The sequence below is a fragment of the Pseudopodoces humilis genome, chromosome 7 (genome assembly GCF_049639895.1).
Source record: "Pseudopodoces humilis isolate 2021_Gansu_Grassland_sample_001 chromosome 7, ASM4963989v1, whole genome shotgun sequence".
Classification (NCBI taxonomy): domain Eukaryota; kingdom Metazoa; phylum Chordata; class Aves; order Passeriformes; family Paridae; genus Pseudopodoces; species Pseudopodoces humilis.
Window position 1 is genome coordinate 21,073,147 of NC_142206.1, and position 15,345 is coordinate 21,088,491.

At 33.5% G+C, this 15,345-nt stretch overlaps 1 protein-coding gene across 3 annotated transcripts in view; it reads right to left on the minus strand.

Annotated features, from left to right (window-relative positions):
• LRRC4C (leucine rich repeat containing 4C) overlaps window positions 1-15,345 on the minus strand; it is a 490,474-nt gene that overhangs the window by 119,301 nt on the left and 355,828 nt on the right. The gene's annotated exons all lie outside the window — the stretch shown is intronic.

Sequence of the window (15,345 nt, forward strand, 5' to 3'; positions counted from 1 at the left end):
ATTTTCATTACACAAGTAAGTGCAAACTGAGAGGAAGGACAAATGGAAAAAGGACTTTCATGCACTTCACTGGGCTTCAGATTAAATTTTTAGTGACTGACAGATCAGAGAAAGAATAGAATGCAACATGTTAAAAAAACAGGCTCCTGCAACCATTATCCATTGTGAAAATATATTCACATGGTATTCGCAAAACTTTCTTCTCCATAGGTCATTTCAAAGGATATGTACATTAAATGGAAAACAGACAAGACAGAAGAATTTCCTAACTTTATTTTTCTAAGGAAACACTGAGCTTCCTCCACAATCCATAATATTCAGTCAGAATATCATTCTATGCAAGAGCGTATGAAAGGAACAGCAGAGGAAAATTACTCATTGAATTCCTAGAGGTGACAATAATAATTACAGAAGTTAAAATTCCTGTCCTTTTACATATTCCCCCTTCTATGCATTTACATATCATTTTCAAGATAATTTGGTTTCTAGTAAAATACTTCCAGTATTGCCAAGTTTTCATTTTTGTTGTGTTATGACTTATTGTGGGTAAGGCAGCAGTAAAAAAAAGTGAACCAATCTCCAGACAGACATGTGTAAAATCAACCTCTTTTCCATGGGGTCACGTCTTTTTGTCCTAGAAATTTTCCACCTTATTTGAGCTGTTATGCTTTGTGTTTTGGTTTTGAATGGACAAATCACTGCAGACAAGAAATGTTCTTTCCCATACCTAGATCCTAATTAGCCACTTTGAAGTGCTGTTTTTTGTTTTTTTTTATGAAAGAAAAAATATTGTGATCTTATTGAAAATAAAATCTCCCCAGAACATTGTTTTGTCTGTTATAGATGTTGTCTCTCTTCTCTCCTTTATTCAGCAATGCATTTTCTGAAAACTGTTTTGCTACGTTGTGGGTCATAACGGGGGTACAGACACTGTTAACCAGCCATGCCTCTTCATTTTTCCTGATGAATTATATTCTGACTCCCTGCCCTGACTTTATTAGAATCCAAATGGACAGAAACAGCCTTAATGTCATAATAGGTAATACTGGCTAGATTAATGCAACACAGTGAGAAACTAATTAAACCAAAACAATCACTCTTTTAATTCACACATTCAAACCTTAGTCTTTCAATGTTCTAGATAATTCCCTGTAGCTTGCTGGCAAAATCTTCAAATCAACCCATTTGAAATTTTATCTGAGAAATGTTATAATGCAACAGAATTACCTTTTGGTTAAACCACTATTCAACTTGTCCTAAACTACAGCATCAAAATAGCATCTTCCAGGAGAAACCATGTGTCTGTGCTCTGGCATTTAGCGACTAAGAGCATAAGTCAAATGAAGAGATGGATTAGATAAAACTATGTTAAGGATAAATTAAGTATTGATAAACTTGATAAAACATGATATTATTCTGGTGTGCCACAACACAGAATGACATATGGCAGAACCAAATGTCAATTTAAAACGCTGTAATGTGCTAGAGACTTGAATCAGCATGGTGATATGACAAGAATCCTAAATAACAAAATAAAAAAATTGTAAAGTGAAAACTTCAAGCTTTCAGTTCTAGTTAAGCCAAATATGTAAAGACAACAGGAAAAAAGCCCACAGCACAGCAAAACCAAATCTAAAAGCAAGTAAATTTGATTATTATCTCTTTAGTTAATTCTTATCTCAATAAAAATAATTCTATATTTAAATAATTGAATGCTTGCTAGGAATGGGGCTCAGGAGAAATTTTGAAGGAAGACTAGTAACAAACATTAAAATTGTTAATTTCACAGTTATGATCATTGTCACTGATTCACTCAGGAAGACCAGTCCTGAAGGAATCTCATGTATGAATGTACATATAAACAATAAGAGAAGTTTTCTGCCTGGAAACTGTACAAGGATAATAACACATTACTGAGAATTTAAAATCCTGTATCCATAGTACTGCCTTGGTCCATTTACAAATCCTGCTCCTAACCCACTGGATATCTGTATGCTGGCAATTACAACAGTCCTTTAGTCCTTTAAAGAGATTTATTCTACAAACAAACCATGATCCTTTCTTAAATGTTTTTCATCTCAAAAGAGATATTTAATCAGAATTAACTTCATTCTGTTTAATTATGGGCACAATTTCTCTGCTTCTAGCAGGAAAATAAGACTCATTAGAAACATGTTAGAAGCAGATACGATGTACGGTTAAGAGTAACACAACCATTTCATACATCATTTGCTGCAGTTGTCATACACTCTTTCACTCTCATGAGAACAGAGCTACACCTTCTACCAAAGGTAGAAAAAGGTGTACAATCTTCACAAATTGTCAGGATTTGACAAGGGACTCACCTAGGAAAGCGTCAGAAAAAGAAAAAAAAAAAATATTTTTTCCATGTAAGAAATCTGGATCTCAGTTGAAACACTTCGAGAAATGAAGGCATCTGCACCACAGAGACAGTATCAGCTTCCATTTCACACAAAGAGCAAGTAGGTATTTTTCAAATGAATAAAAGTAAATGTATCTTTTCAAATAAATAAAAATGTAAAAGAAAATAATTAATAAGCTTGACTTCTACAGAAAAAAAAAGAAAAAAGTGGTGGTTAGTATGTAATGCTATCTAAACTGGCTGCCCTGGAGACTGATATAATTTTCTTTAGCCAGAATGCAAACAGAGTGTCTCACAAGCTTTCCAATGAACTAAAACATGTAAGAACCATTTAAAGAGATGACAGAACATTAATTAATTTAAAAGCTCCTGAAAAGCCTGTTAGGAAGAACATTATATGAACAGAATTTTTATTGGAGCTATGACAGATGTATAACAGATCTTTCACATTGCTTCTCCTATTTTACACAGTTCTCCCAACAATCATTTACAACCACTTGCAAGCATTTCACTGCATAACAGCAGAGACTGCTCCAGGCTCTAGAATAAGACTCAAAAAAATAACCAACAAGGTCCTTACTACTCAGATAGTGGGTAAAAATTCCTTACTAACCCCACTCACTGGCTAATGATTGCTATAGTCCTGACACAACTCATAACAATTTCTATCACAAGCCATACTTTTTCAATACATTTTATGCAAGCCAATTTTTCAAATCCAAAGAAAGGGAAAGGCACTGGTTACTGTGTTCCTCCCACCTAGGACATCAGGTTAAAAAGCATATAATATTTATAATTTATTCTTAGGACCAAATAAATACAATGAAGACACTGTGAATAGGCAACAATCACATCTACTCAAGGACATCAGCAGTTCAGACTTTTATCAATTTAATATGCCATTGGAAGAAAGAAAGGAAGAAAGGAAGAAAATAAGAACTGCAACCAGAAAAAGGCCCAAACATTTTTAGAATGAGAATCAGGTTCTGTGAGATTTCATATGGCCTTCCTGCCAGTCAAGGGATCCTGTGAAGTCTAGGTAATGGTTTTAAGTATGGGATAGATAAATATCTGTCAGTTAGTTACTATCTTCATCTTATTTTTGAAGATGGAGTTAGCCTACTTTTCCTGTTCAGGTCTCTTTCAATAGAGTCCCACTAATCCTGAATGATTGATTTACTACTCAGAGTAGATTTCCTTGCTGTATAACACAAAGAAACCTATTTAGTAAGAGTTATTATCTTTTAAAATACTGAATCAAGAAAACTATGAAGTAGCTAAGGGAAGGTGTTATTGCAAATCAGCAGAAATAAAGATCTTGGATAATCATAACTCAGGTAGTAGTAATACTACACACCGTCAGTTTTAGCTACTAAATATGCAAAGTAACTGTATTGGCCATTTCCTAGTATACTGCTTTTAGCCATACTTAGTGATGCTGCAGCAGAAAATAAAAACTTTCACATCACATTTAATTAACAAGTAATATGAAACCTATTTCCACAGCCTTGATGTTAATTTATATTATTGGCATTAGAGATAATTCAATAAGATTAGGGCAAAATAAGTGAATTTTTTGTTCATCTTTTCTATGAGAGTCACCTGAAGCTTGAGTTTCAGTTGTTGTATATTGTAAAAATTAAGTTAATATTTATACAATAACAAAATAGCAAATCCTCTTAAACATATTTCCCAAACCTTTGATATTATAACAAAAATAATTGACTTAGACAAGAAGCAGCATACATTATTATTTCTAGCTGAACAACGGACTGAGTTAGAGATGAGAAAATGTAGACGACCTTCCAGCTATGTACCTCTCTTTTCAAATGGCAGTACCAAAGAACGGATGGATTCAAAATAGATATTGTGCAACTAGAATATAGAAAAACATGGAGATCTGCTACCAGCCATCTGGAATAAGTTTCTTCTTACTTGCCTGAGTATCATGTTTTAAGAATTCAAGCTGCAAAGGCATAGAAGTAACCCAAAAATCATTTAACAACCTGACATATAGATAGAGAAAGAGCTGAGGCAGGAGCGATGTATGTGGTTCCCAGGAGGATAATCCACCTGAGTTATAACATTTCCAAATGTGCTGCATAATGTAAGTATTAATAGGACACAGGTGCCTTTGCTGTTGCATAGAAACAGGTGCACTGAGGCGAATCAAGTTATTTTTAATAAAGTAATTTCCATTTTAGACAACATAAGGTGGAGATTCTAGAAACAGCTTCCAAATTCTGAAGTGCCTGTTGCTGCCCACTAGCACATGAGTCTCCATGTTTTGCAAAAACACATTATCATGTTGGATTAAACATCAGAACTGGAGATAGTGTAAAACCATTCGAGCTATCTATTCAAGCATAAGTTGACAAAGTTCTATAAAAGTGAAGAAATATGCCACTGGAAGTTTAACTAATATGTAGATTAACCAAATTAAGTCAATCTCATAAACAGGAAGAGTTAAAAAAAAATAGATAATTAGATATGCTATAATAGTATCCTTAGCTTGCATTGCAGCTTAAAATCTAAGTAATTTGATAAAAACAATATTCTACCTTTACTGCAGACTGCTGTAATAATATTTCAATAAAGTCTCAGGCTCTGATTGCAAAACAATTCTAGAGCAGAATTAGCTGTATTTAGATAGAAACATCACAAAAAACATGGGACATTTCTGAATGCAGTATCAGCAATATATTAGCCAGGTTGGAATCCTTATTTCAGAGAAACAATCTAAGCCAGCAGCTAAGCTTGGCGTATAAAACCTCTGATGAACACAACTCTTTCATCTCAGGTTCATCACTAGCCACAAAAGGTTATTGAAATGGCATTTGGAGAAAATCCAGCTGTCATTGGTTCTAGATTCTCCAGAACCAAGTCTAACTAGCATAAGGAAATTACCTACATTTTCAGCAGGTTGTTCTCTATTTCTTCACTTAAACAGTTCTGAAACATTGTTTAGTGTTCAGAAACAGCTGTAGTGTTCCAGCAGAGAAATAGTTCATTTAACTGCCAAGCACATGATAAATAACTTCAATTATTTATTGTCCAAAGGGGAAGTGTTTTATGCTGATTAAAGATTTGGTACCTTAAAGTCAGAAGTATTTGCCCTAATAGAATTTTGGCCGCAGAATATAGCTACCTTTTTTACTGGATTTGATCCATAAAATTCATTTCCTGGGATATGCCTCCCTATTTCTGCAGGATACTGAAGCATCCCCATTGCAGCCCCAGCATATCTCCAGTCCAAATATATGCAAAGTTTTTTAGGAGACACTGAAGGTAAAAGATTCCATAAAAGAAATCATGATCACAGTCTATCAAAGAGTATAGCCTAAAGATAAAGCAGAAATGGAGACCAAAATAAGGATACAGACTGGTAATTAAAATTGTGGTTTTACATCTGCAATTACAAACCAAGACCTGCATTAACCCTGCCCATAGGGGGAAAAATAACAATGCTGAAAACCTTCCAGCATATAGTGAAATACCAGATGCAGCCTACATCATGCAGTTAAATACCAAACACAGCTTTCAGTTAAGAAATAGAAGATTTAGGGGATGGCAAATGTCAGGGTCATTTTGCATTTTCTGACTGAAAAAAAAGTTTATATTTGTGAAAAAAGGAAATCAGCTAAGGGGAGTTTTTCTTTGTTAATAATTATTAAATGAATTTTTAAAGGTAGCTTCAAGAGAATAACAATGACCTAATCCTCAAGTAGGGAACCCTTGATAAACATGAGCACTTCATTTTTCCTTATATCAACAGCTTATGATGATTTCTGGAAAGCATATGCACAAGTTTCTTACTTCATATAATGCATCTTTCTTACAATGAATGGACAATTTTATATTAAGCAAAATGAAAGATTCATTTATGTTTCTAAGTCTGCTATTGACTTCCTGTGTAGCTCTGAATTTAATTCATTGTACATTTCCCCATCTGTTTTGAGAATGCTATGATACTACGATAATGAAGACCACATAAGATACTAGACATATGTATTGCAGCCTTCCTTAGCAACAGAAAACTCGTGGCTTTTTTCTCCAAGGAAAGATCCTAATGGATGTACAATCTTAACATCCTGAGAAAAAATATTTTTATCAGGGACAGTCTATCTTGATTAACTGCATATCTGTAGGATAAAAATTAATGTCAGCGACATTAGGTGAGAGCTTGTAGTTTGTATTTTTTTAGTTCAAAACTCATAATCCAAAATTTTTAGAGCATTACATATTAAAAAATAATTAAATATGTGTGTGGTTAGAGTCCACACAAATAATGCTCATACACAGAAAAGACTTGTAAGAACATTCTCAAGTCACATCCATACACATTTATGTACCATACATAGCAATGTACATCCTGATGGGATTAAGTTTTTGAGACCAATCTGTTCATACTCTTGAAAAAAACACAATTAATGTTAAAACATTTTTACCAAGATCAATCTAACTTCTTAATTCTGTCAGTTTTTATATTCTTTGTTGCTAGCCCTTTGCTTAATTATATTCTGCCATCAACAGTAAAACCTCTAAAACTGCTTCTCCAAAATTCCTTAAGATATTTTTTTTTATTTCCTGTAAACACAGTCAATATGAAGAAAGGCATTAATATATTTTCTTAGGAAGGCATGAAGAATGAAATTAACAGTATCATAAAACATAATTGACTGAATGTCGAAAAGTGCAAAATGAGTCAAAAGGAAATCTAAATATTCCCAGAGTTTATTACTTTTCCTTCTAATTAAAGAATTTACAATGCTCAGCTTTGTTACTCTGCTTCCTCAAGAACTGAAGAATAAAAGCAGGACACTAAACAGATCCAATTATTTGTATAAAATATTGTTCTTCCAACAAAAAGACCAAGACCAAAGTTTTGCATACTTTTCCATTGGCTTAACCGAGTCTGAACAGAATGAAATAGTTCAGCACGTTGAACGGATGTTACTTTAAAGCACAAAGAGCACCTAAGTCCTCAGAGATCCTGGTGTTGGACAAAGTAGGTTTAAAAAGGGCAGAGGCCGTTCTCTCGGTCATTATCATTCTCAGACTCAAGCCTGTTGCTCAGTGGGGCAGCATTCATGGAAACTCAGCAGTGTCAGCTCTTTGACAGATGACTCCCTCCCTTAAAGAGGGGCAGGCTTTTTGAGAAAGACTTTCCTCCTCATTTCTTCTGCCTAAGACAGGAACAGATGAACATACCTCTCCAAACACAAAGGAGGACTTGAACCTTGGTCTTTGAAATAATTTTATCCACTTCTTAGGAGACTCTGAGCTTGTTTTTGGCATAGTGAGCAAGATAAACTGTAGATTTATAATTTTTCTTTAATGTATTTAGTGTACCCCCAAAGTATTTCAGGGGAAAGAATTTATATCCATGTACTCACTTGACAGTAAATACAACATAATATAATTACTAATTTTAGGCAAATATAACTGCCTTAAGAATTTTCAGTGTTCACGTCCAACTGGTTTGTTTGGTTTTTTAAACTCGGCTCATTCCTCTTTTTTTCTTTTTTATTTTTTTAATTTTTTTTTTCTTTTTCCCTCTGGACATAGTCTAGTAAACAGGCTTACTAGAATAGACCTTTCTCAAAAATTACTGGTAGACTGTAAGTATCTGCAGCAGAATATTTTCAATCCATTCTATGTATTTATTCAGAGCAGAAATTGAAGTCAGAGACTTATAAAATAATTTGTTTCATATTTAAAAATTAAAAAACTCACATTAAGTTGCTGCTTACCAAACAGAAGAAGAATTATTATTGTCATTTAAACACCAAATATTTGCAAATAACCAATACATTGAAGAAGATGCCAATCTGATTTCAGACAAGTGAAAATGTGTTGAAAATAAAGCATTACTTACCTACTCGGTGTAATCACATTTTATCCACCTATTGTAAGTATACAGAGAAAATCACAGAAGAAAATCATAAATAAGACCTGTATGAAGAAGTTTATTATTGTGGCTTATGAAAAAAAACCATCAGTGTTTATCTCAGCAGGTGAGTCTGGGTCTTCCAATCATGCATTAATTTGGAGGAGAATCTAAGTTACACAGTGAAATATAACCTCACTAATTCTTAATTTCCATAAATTTAAAATTCAACCCTTTTCTTCCAAAACTTTGGTAAAAATTTGAGCTGAAACTTCATCCAGTTTTATACAGTACTAGAAGAATTAATATTTTTAACTAGATGAATCCATTAACTTTTTCTACCTTTTATTTTCATATGTGGGTCTCATACCCTGTCACTAACTACGTTTCAAAAAGAGCAAAAATACATAGATAGAATTTTTTTTCCAAGCCTTGTGAGTCAAGATGTGGGCATGACTTTTAAGGACAACACCACAAATATTCTCTTTAATACTTGAGACTAAAAAGGGAAGAGACTCAAGACATTTTGTAAGTCATATGTACAAGCAATCACCTGGAATTCACAACCAGTTCTTTCAAACCCAATTAAAATATTCAATAACTAAAAAAATTAGTTCAGTCTATTCATCCAAACAAATATCACAGACATATTAAGTTTACTAATAGTCTTTTTTTTAAATTCCTGAATAAAGAAAAATATGGTAAAGGGAGCTTTTTTTTTCATAGAAGTTTTTCAGTCTATACAGAACTACTTTGTAAATAAAAAGGAATTACTTATGTTCTTAGAGTACATGCCCTTGTGGGAAGTGAATACACATGGTGAATGTAGAATGATGCAAGTTTTATCATCAGCATCCCTAGAATTCTGACATTTGGGAAGGATGTCTCCACTCTTCCAGTGACAACAGGAAAGAAGATTATGAGACAAGATGAGACCATGGTCTTCCAAATAATGTCTTAAAACAGCTTACTTTAACGCCTACAGTACTGAAAAATAGTTTACATGGATACAAGACAGTGCTGCAATAGGATTACGACATGCAGGCTCGCAGAGTTTATCAGATACCATGGAATTTCTGTAACACTTTTCAAACCCAAAATATTTCACAAAGGACATGGAAAATTAAAACTTATATAAAAAAATAAAACTCTGTCTGAACAGTAGTTTAAAAGACTTAATGAAATCTAATTTTTTCTCTCATCAGTGTAGGAGCCATCATTATTACCTAGAAAAAAACTACGTTGTATTAGTTAATCCAGACTGTCCTAATGCTGACAACCCTGTGACATCAAGTATTGCTGACTACAGATTTAAGACTCTTGTCTCTAGACAGATGAAGGGATTAATATTGTTTCCTCCTTATTCCTGGAAAGGTATGCACATGGAATTAGACAAACCTCAGATAATAGATTTTTGGATAGATTTATACTTTTGCCACTTCTTTGCAAAACATCTTTTATCCCACCAGACATCTTAGATTATGACTTGATTTGTGTACAACTTTGATACAGCTGCTTTCAAAACAGCAACATCTGCTCTAGATGGAAAGACAGACATTGTCACAGAGTTTTCTGATGCTGAAGATGAAGATGCTGAGACCAACCATGTACTTTAGTCAAGAATAAAAAACAACACCACCAAACCACAGTCACCATCTCGTAATCCACAATCCACATAATTAGATCATTAGAATGATTTTTGAAAATGCTACAACCCAAGATAAACTTGGGGGTTTTACTGGAGGCAAGCCCCAAGTCTATCATATAGATTTTCCTGTTTATCAGCACTTGAAAACAGCCTATCTATTTTCATTTCAAGCTTTTACTTGAAGACATTTAAATTCCTTTGATTGGTTGAGGTATGCAGCATTTATTTCTTGATTACTTAACAGCTAAACTAATTCTTCAGGAATGAACCATTTTGGTGTGCTAGATTGAAGGAAGCCACCACACAACTCATCAATTTAAGGTAAAATGGTCTTTCATTTTTATTAGACTTCTCTTTCTACCAAAATAAATACCAGTATTAGAGATTGACTGCAAAAAGTATTTCTGCACTTGCTAGCAACTAAAACCAAATAAATCAAAATCCAAATAAATAAATTATTTAGGATTAATTTTCCTTTTTATTATTTATTTTATGTAATTGTCATTATTTTTCATTTCATTTCAAGATTAAAACTAAAAAGTAGCTAAAAGCACTACTTTTTTAACATGAGAACATTTTAACACATGAGAACAATTCTATTGTGTAAATCAAATTATTACAGAGAATCCAGTAATAAATCAGGGCAATGAATTAGCCCAAAAGTATAAAAATTATTGCCTTCTTGAAATTCAACATTGTTTTAAAAGATTGGTTTGTTGAATTAAAATTTAAAGTAGATATGCTGAAGTTTATTCAGCTCTTGGAACTGAAAAAAAATTTTTTTAGAAATCATTTTCAAGCAGAGGTTTGTTCCAAAGGATATATTTTAGGAAAAAGATATAATTATATATATATATATAAATTGTAAAACATGACATAACTTTCTAATCATTATTCAGTTAAGGGAGCCAAAGTTCAAACAATCACAATATATTTCAAGGTGGAAGAGGACTCTGGAGATCATCTCATCTAAGCTCTCTGCTCAAAGTAGGGTCAACCAGAGCAGGCACCCCGAGATAATACTCCACAACCTCTCTGTGTTTCACTGTGACACCATACCAACAGGTTTTTTGGTTTTTTTTCTTTCCAATTTATAAATGATATTTTGCAGAAGTAAAATATGCTGTAAGGCAGAAAGTGGAAGAAATTGGTCTTGATGGCTTTCAAAGGCTTCAGAAAATGTGAAGAAAGATGAAATGTTCAGCTAAATAGTAATCAAATTCAAGATGAAAAATTCACATTTTGGGGGGGATATTTAGAGGAATGATGTTTGAATAGTTTTATAGTAGATATCGAGAAGGCTTTGAACCTGAAAGCTGACATAAATCTTCTGCACAGAAAAATCTAGAATATTGAATTGAGATTTGCACCTTGACTCAGTTACGCCCAGTTCCAAAGGATCCAATAAATCAGTTCATCACAATTATGCTCCACTGTCAGGCTATTTGGCAGTGGTGCTTACCTACAACATTCAGTGTTAAATTGTTTGGTATTTGGGGCTGATTGTGCCTGCCTCATAAAAGAGAATGGTAGAAGAGTTGTCTGTATTCAAGTTAGCCCGTTCAAAAGTTTTGCTATAAATCATAAAATTACTTGTTGCTCCCCTTATCATCATTCAATACCAAGGTATCAAATGACCTGCCTTCTTTTCCTAAAAGAGAGGGTAACTTCTTTCTTTCTATACCCTGAGCTCTGAAAATAATTCTCTGCACTGTCTACATTGAGTCTGTGACAGACTAGCACAATTCAGCCACTGCAGTTTATATCCTTTAGAGGTGGTTATGCAGCTCTCCCTTTGATCCTTTTTCCAAAACTCCATTCATTCTGCTAAACTATATATTACATATCAGGCTCAATTAACCTTTACTTTTAAATCCTCTGACCTCTAATCATTCTTACAGCTCTTATCCACACCACAAAAATGTTTATTCTTTGATCCTAACACCTCTGAGATTTTAAGGTCAGATACTGATAAAGTTCAACATATGGGGAAATATGTCACCAGTGTGAAGATGAACACTAAAAAAGTGCATAAATGTAAGTGGAGATTGCCTCTCACCACTGCCATCTGCTTTGAGAATGACCCCTAATCATAAAGATACAGAAAATCAAACAGAATAACAAGAAGGTAGAATAAAAACAAAACAAAACAAAACCCAAAACCAAACACAAAAAACCCCCAAACAAACACAAAAAAACAGCCCTGTATGAATTCTTTAATTTTCAGTAGAAAATATGGATTGGCATTTAAATTTTATAGTTGCTATGAAAAAGCCACCTGATACTTATCAATAAAATCTACATGAGATCCCTTTCCTCTGCAATCTAGTTTATACCTGCATTCCATTCGCAATCGAGCCTGTATTTCTAGCTCCTACTGATTAGAAGTTGCAGAGTATCATGAGGGGGGACTAATTTAATCTCAATACATGACCTTTCAAGATGTTTTAAAAACCTTAGCAAATTTACCTCTATTAGATCGTGAACTTCTCAGAACAGCTGATATATTTAAATACATATCTAGTAGAATTATTGTTAGTAACACACTAGGAGCAAAAAATAATGATTATCATACCTTGCCATTATCTACTTTTTTAAAAATAGATAAGCTGAGTCACAAAGTGCCAAGTATATTTTTATATTACTGAAGTAATTTGTAGGAACAGATTTGTTCCAATGTACCATGTGGGTACTTTGCTCTCAGATCCTACAGAAACAAAATTTACCACAGAGATGAAGATGCATGAGGATGTGATAGGCCCTACAAAACCTATCCCCAGTGTCAGCTGGCTGGGTGCAGGCTGTAACTTCTTATAAGATAAACCAACATTGTAAAGCTTAAATAGCTGATTTTTCAGAATATGTGAGCTATTAAGAGGCAATCGAGCTTGCCTAATGGCATCTTTCGGTAGCCAAATTCCAGCAAAGAGGCTGTGCAGTGTAGTTATTAAATGCAAACACGGTTAATTTAGACTAGTACAGACAGAAAGTAAATATTTCAAGGAAATTTTGCAAGATATCATTTTCTGAAATAGCTCCTCCCTTCAAAATATGCTGAAAGTAACTTTAAAGGTTTAGTTAGCTCTTTTAAGAAAGGTTAATCATTATAAAAGACTACAGGAATTCACAAAATATCTGCTCTAGAAACTGAGAGCCTCTAGCCACCAGCAGGAATAAATGAAGATTTGTTCACTTTCACCTGACATTCCTCGGGCAATTTCTGAATAAAATAAACTCAGCTTGAAGGAGAGAGATTGAAAAAAACTGCACAGCTGCCAGTCATAACAGCAGCTGAAAATATTTTTCCTTGCCCATGAAAAACACTCAGTATGTAAAAGTTGGGTTACAAGGAACAGTCACACAAAGGAACAGAACTATTTTCAAAACCAGAAAAACTGTTAAGGACACAAAGAGATTCTTCAGAAATTAAGGATGAGAAGAACATGAACTCAAATCTCCTACTGCTCTGACTTGTAAGAACTTAACATAAAAGAGTTTTTTTTGATTTGATGGTAATTATTTTCCTGTAATAGATGTGATGAACAAGGCATTTTTGATGTGACTTTAAGAACATGAGAATTGTGAATTCTTGTTTTATTTGAACAAAAAAATTCAAAGGACAAGGATGTTTTATGATACATTTTGATATGATATTTTAATCATACATCAGTTATTTTATTTTTTATTTATTTTTGATTATATTATTTTGATTTTCCAACTTTCTTGCTGAAATCTTAAATCAACTTTTAACATACAGAACTTTCTAAAATAAATTTATATGTTTTCATAATAGCTTAAGAAAGTAACTACGAAATATGTCTAGGTTAATTTCAAAGATAAAAGACCCACAATTTTTATAATAAAAAATCCTGTTAAAATAACTTTTAATCTTTCTGTTGCTCTAATTTCAGGAAAATTTCCTTTAAATGCATAAAAAGCTCATCCTTTTTCTGCATTTTGTCCCTCAAACATGTTTTTTCCTCCTAAAAGAACACAAAATCAGAAATTGCCTGTATTCTGATTAGTTATTTTTGTTTGTTTCTTCAATCTTATACATATCTACCCATAGTAATGAAAGGGCTGAGACCCAGCACAGGCAGCAAATCCATTTTCATAGTGTACAGAGATAATAATAAATCATCTTAAGGTCCAGGTTTATTAGAAATGACTGAAATACATTACAGGGCAGCAATAACTTCAATGGTTGGTTTGCCAACCAGTGGTGTGGAATTAAAAATGCATTAAAATTTATAGAAAGGAAAGTAAATAGCAGAGAGTTTAGATTGGTTTTGACATAGTTAAATGAAGCATTATTTCTCTTTGTGTGGTTAATAAAATAAAACTCTACAGAATGCAAGAAACATTCTCTTTTCAAAGCTGAAAGGTGAAAAAAATCCATTATTAATTAAATTTAATGCTTATTCTCTCCACTGCATGTCAATGATGCATTTCAGCAGAGAAGTTCTTCTCTTTGCTTCTACCGAAGCCACCACTATAGATTTTAACAAACATATTCTGTTCAAACTTTGTAGGTACAAGTGTAAAACAAACACATATTTGCACAAGACCTATTGTAATAATAACATTAGAAATACTAATAATAACATAATACTAAACTCAATTATATAGTTAACCCAACTTGCACAAAATTCCCAAAACTTGCCAAACCATTGCCCAATTATTTCCAAAGGAGCAGGAAACAATAAGAATGGAGACATAGGAAGCACCTGCTTGAGATATACTCCCTGTATAAGGAAAACTTTATGGGAACAGTGGGGTTGAGAGTTAATTTTTTCTACAGGCTCAGTTGTCCCAGGGAAACAGGGTCTGGCAGTGAGGCTGAAGAGCCGTGCAGCTGTTGAGCTGAGAACAGGATTTTTAGAGCTCAGAGAACCACACTTCTTTTTTTTTTTTTCAGTTTCTATAGGAACATGTGAAAATGCCACTAACAGGTGTAGGGAGATATGAAACTCTCTTTCTATACAGCCTGGCTTACATCCTAGAGGTGGCATAAGCCAACACGTGTGCCTAAACTATCTAATAGGCACTAATGAGAACAAGCTATCCAAACGTACCCTTTTTTTTTTTTTCGGCTAAGGCTCTAGGCGTGGCAGAGGAAGGTAAATGCCTTTAATTTTTAGGACTACTCAGCTATTTATGACTACAGCCATTCTTCATTAGCTTTCAAACTACAAAGATATCTCTATGAGGGCAAAAAACAGGGAAAAAGTCTCTACTGGTGTAATTGGGAATCTTTTATGCTCACCTTGCATTGACCAAGCAGACTGCTTGGAAGGAAAGAACGCAAAGGAAGAAAGAAGTCATTCATTGTAACCAATGGAGAGACAAGAATAAAATTTCAGAGGTGAAATATGGTTAACCAAATTATATTTGATTATGACATGAAGGTTATCAACTTGACAT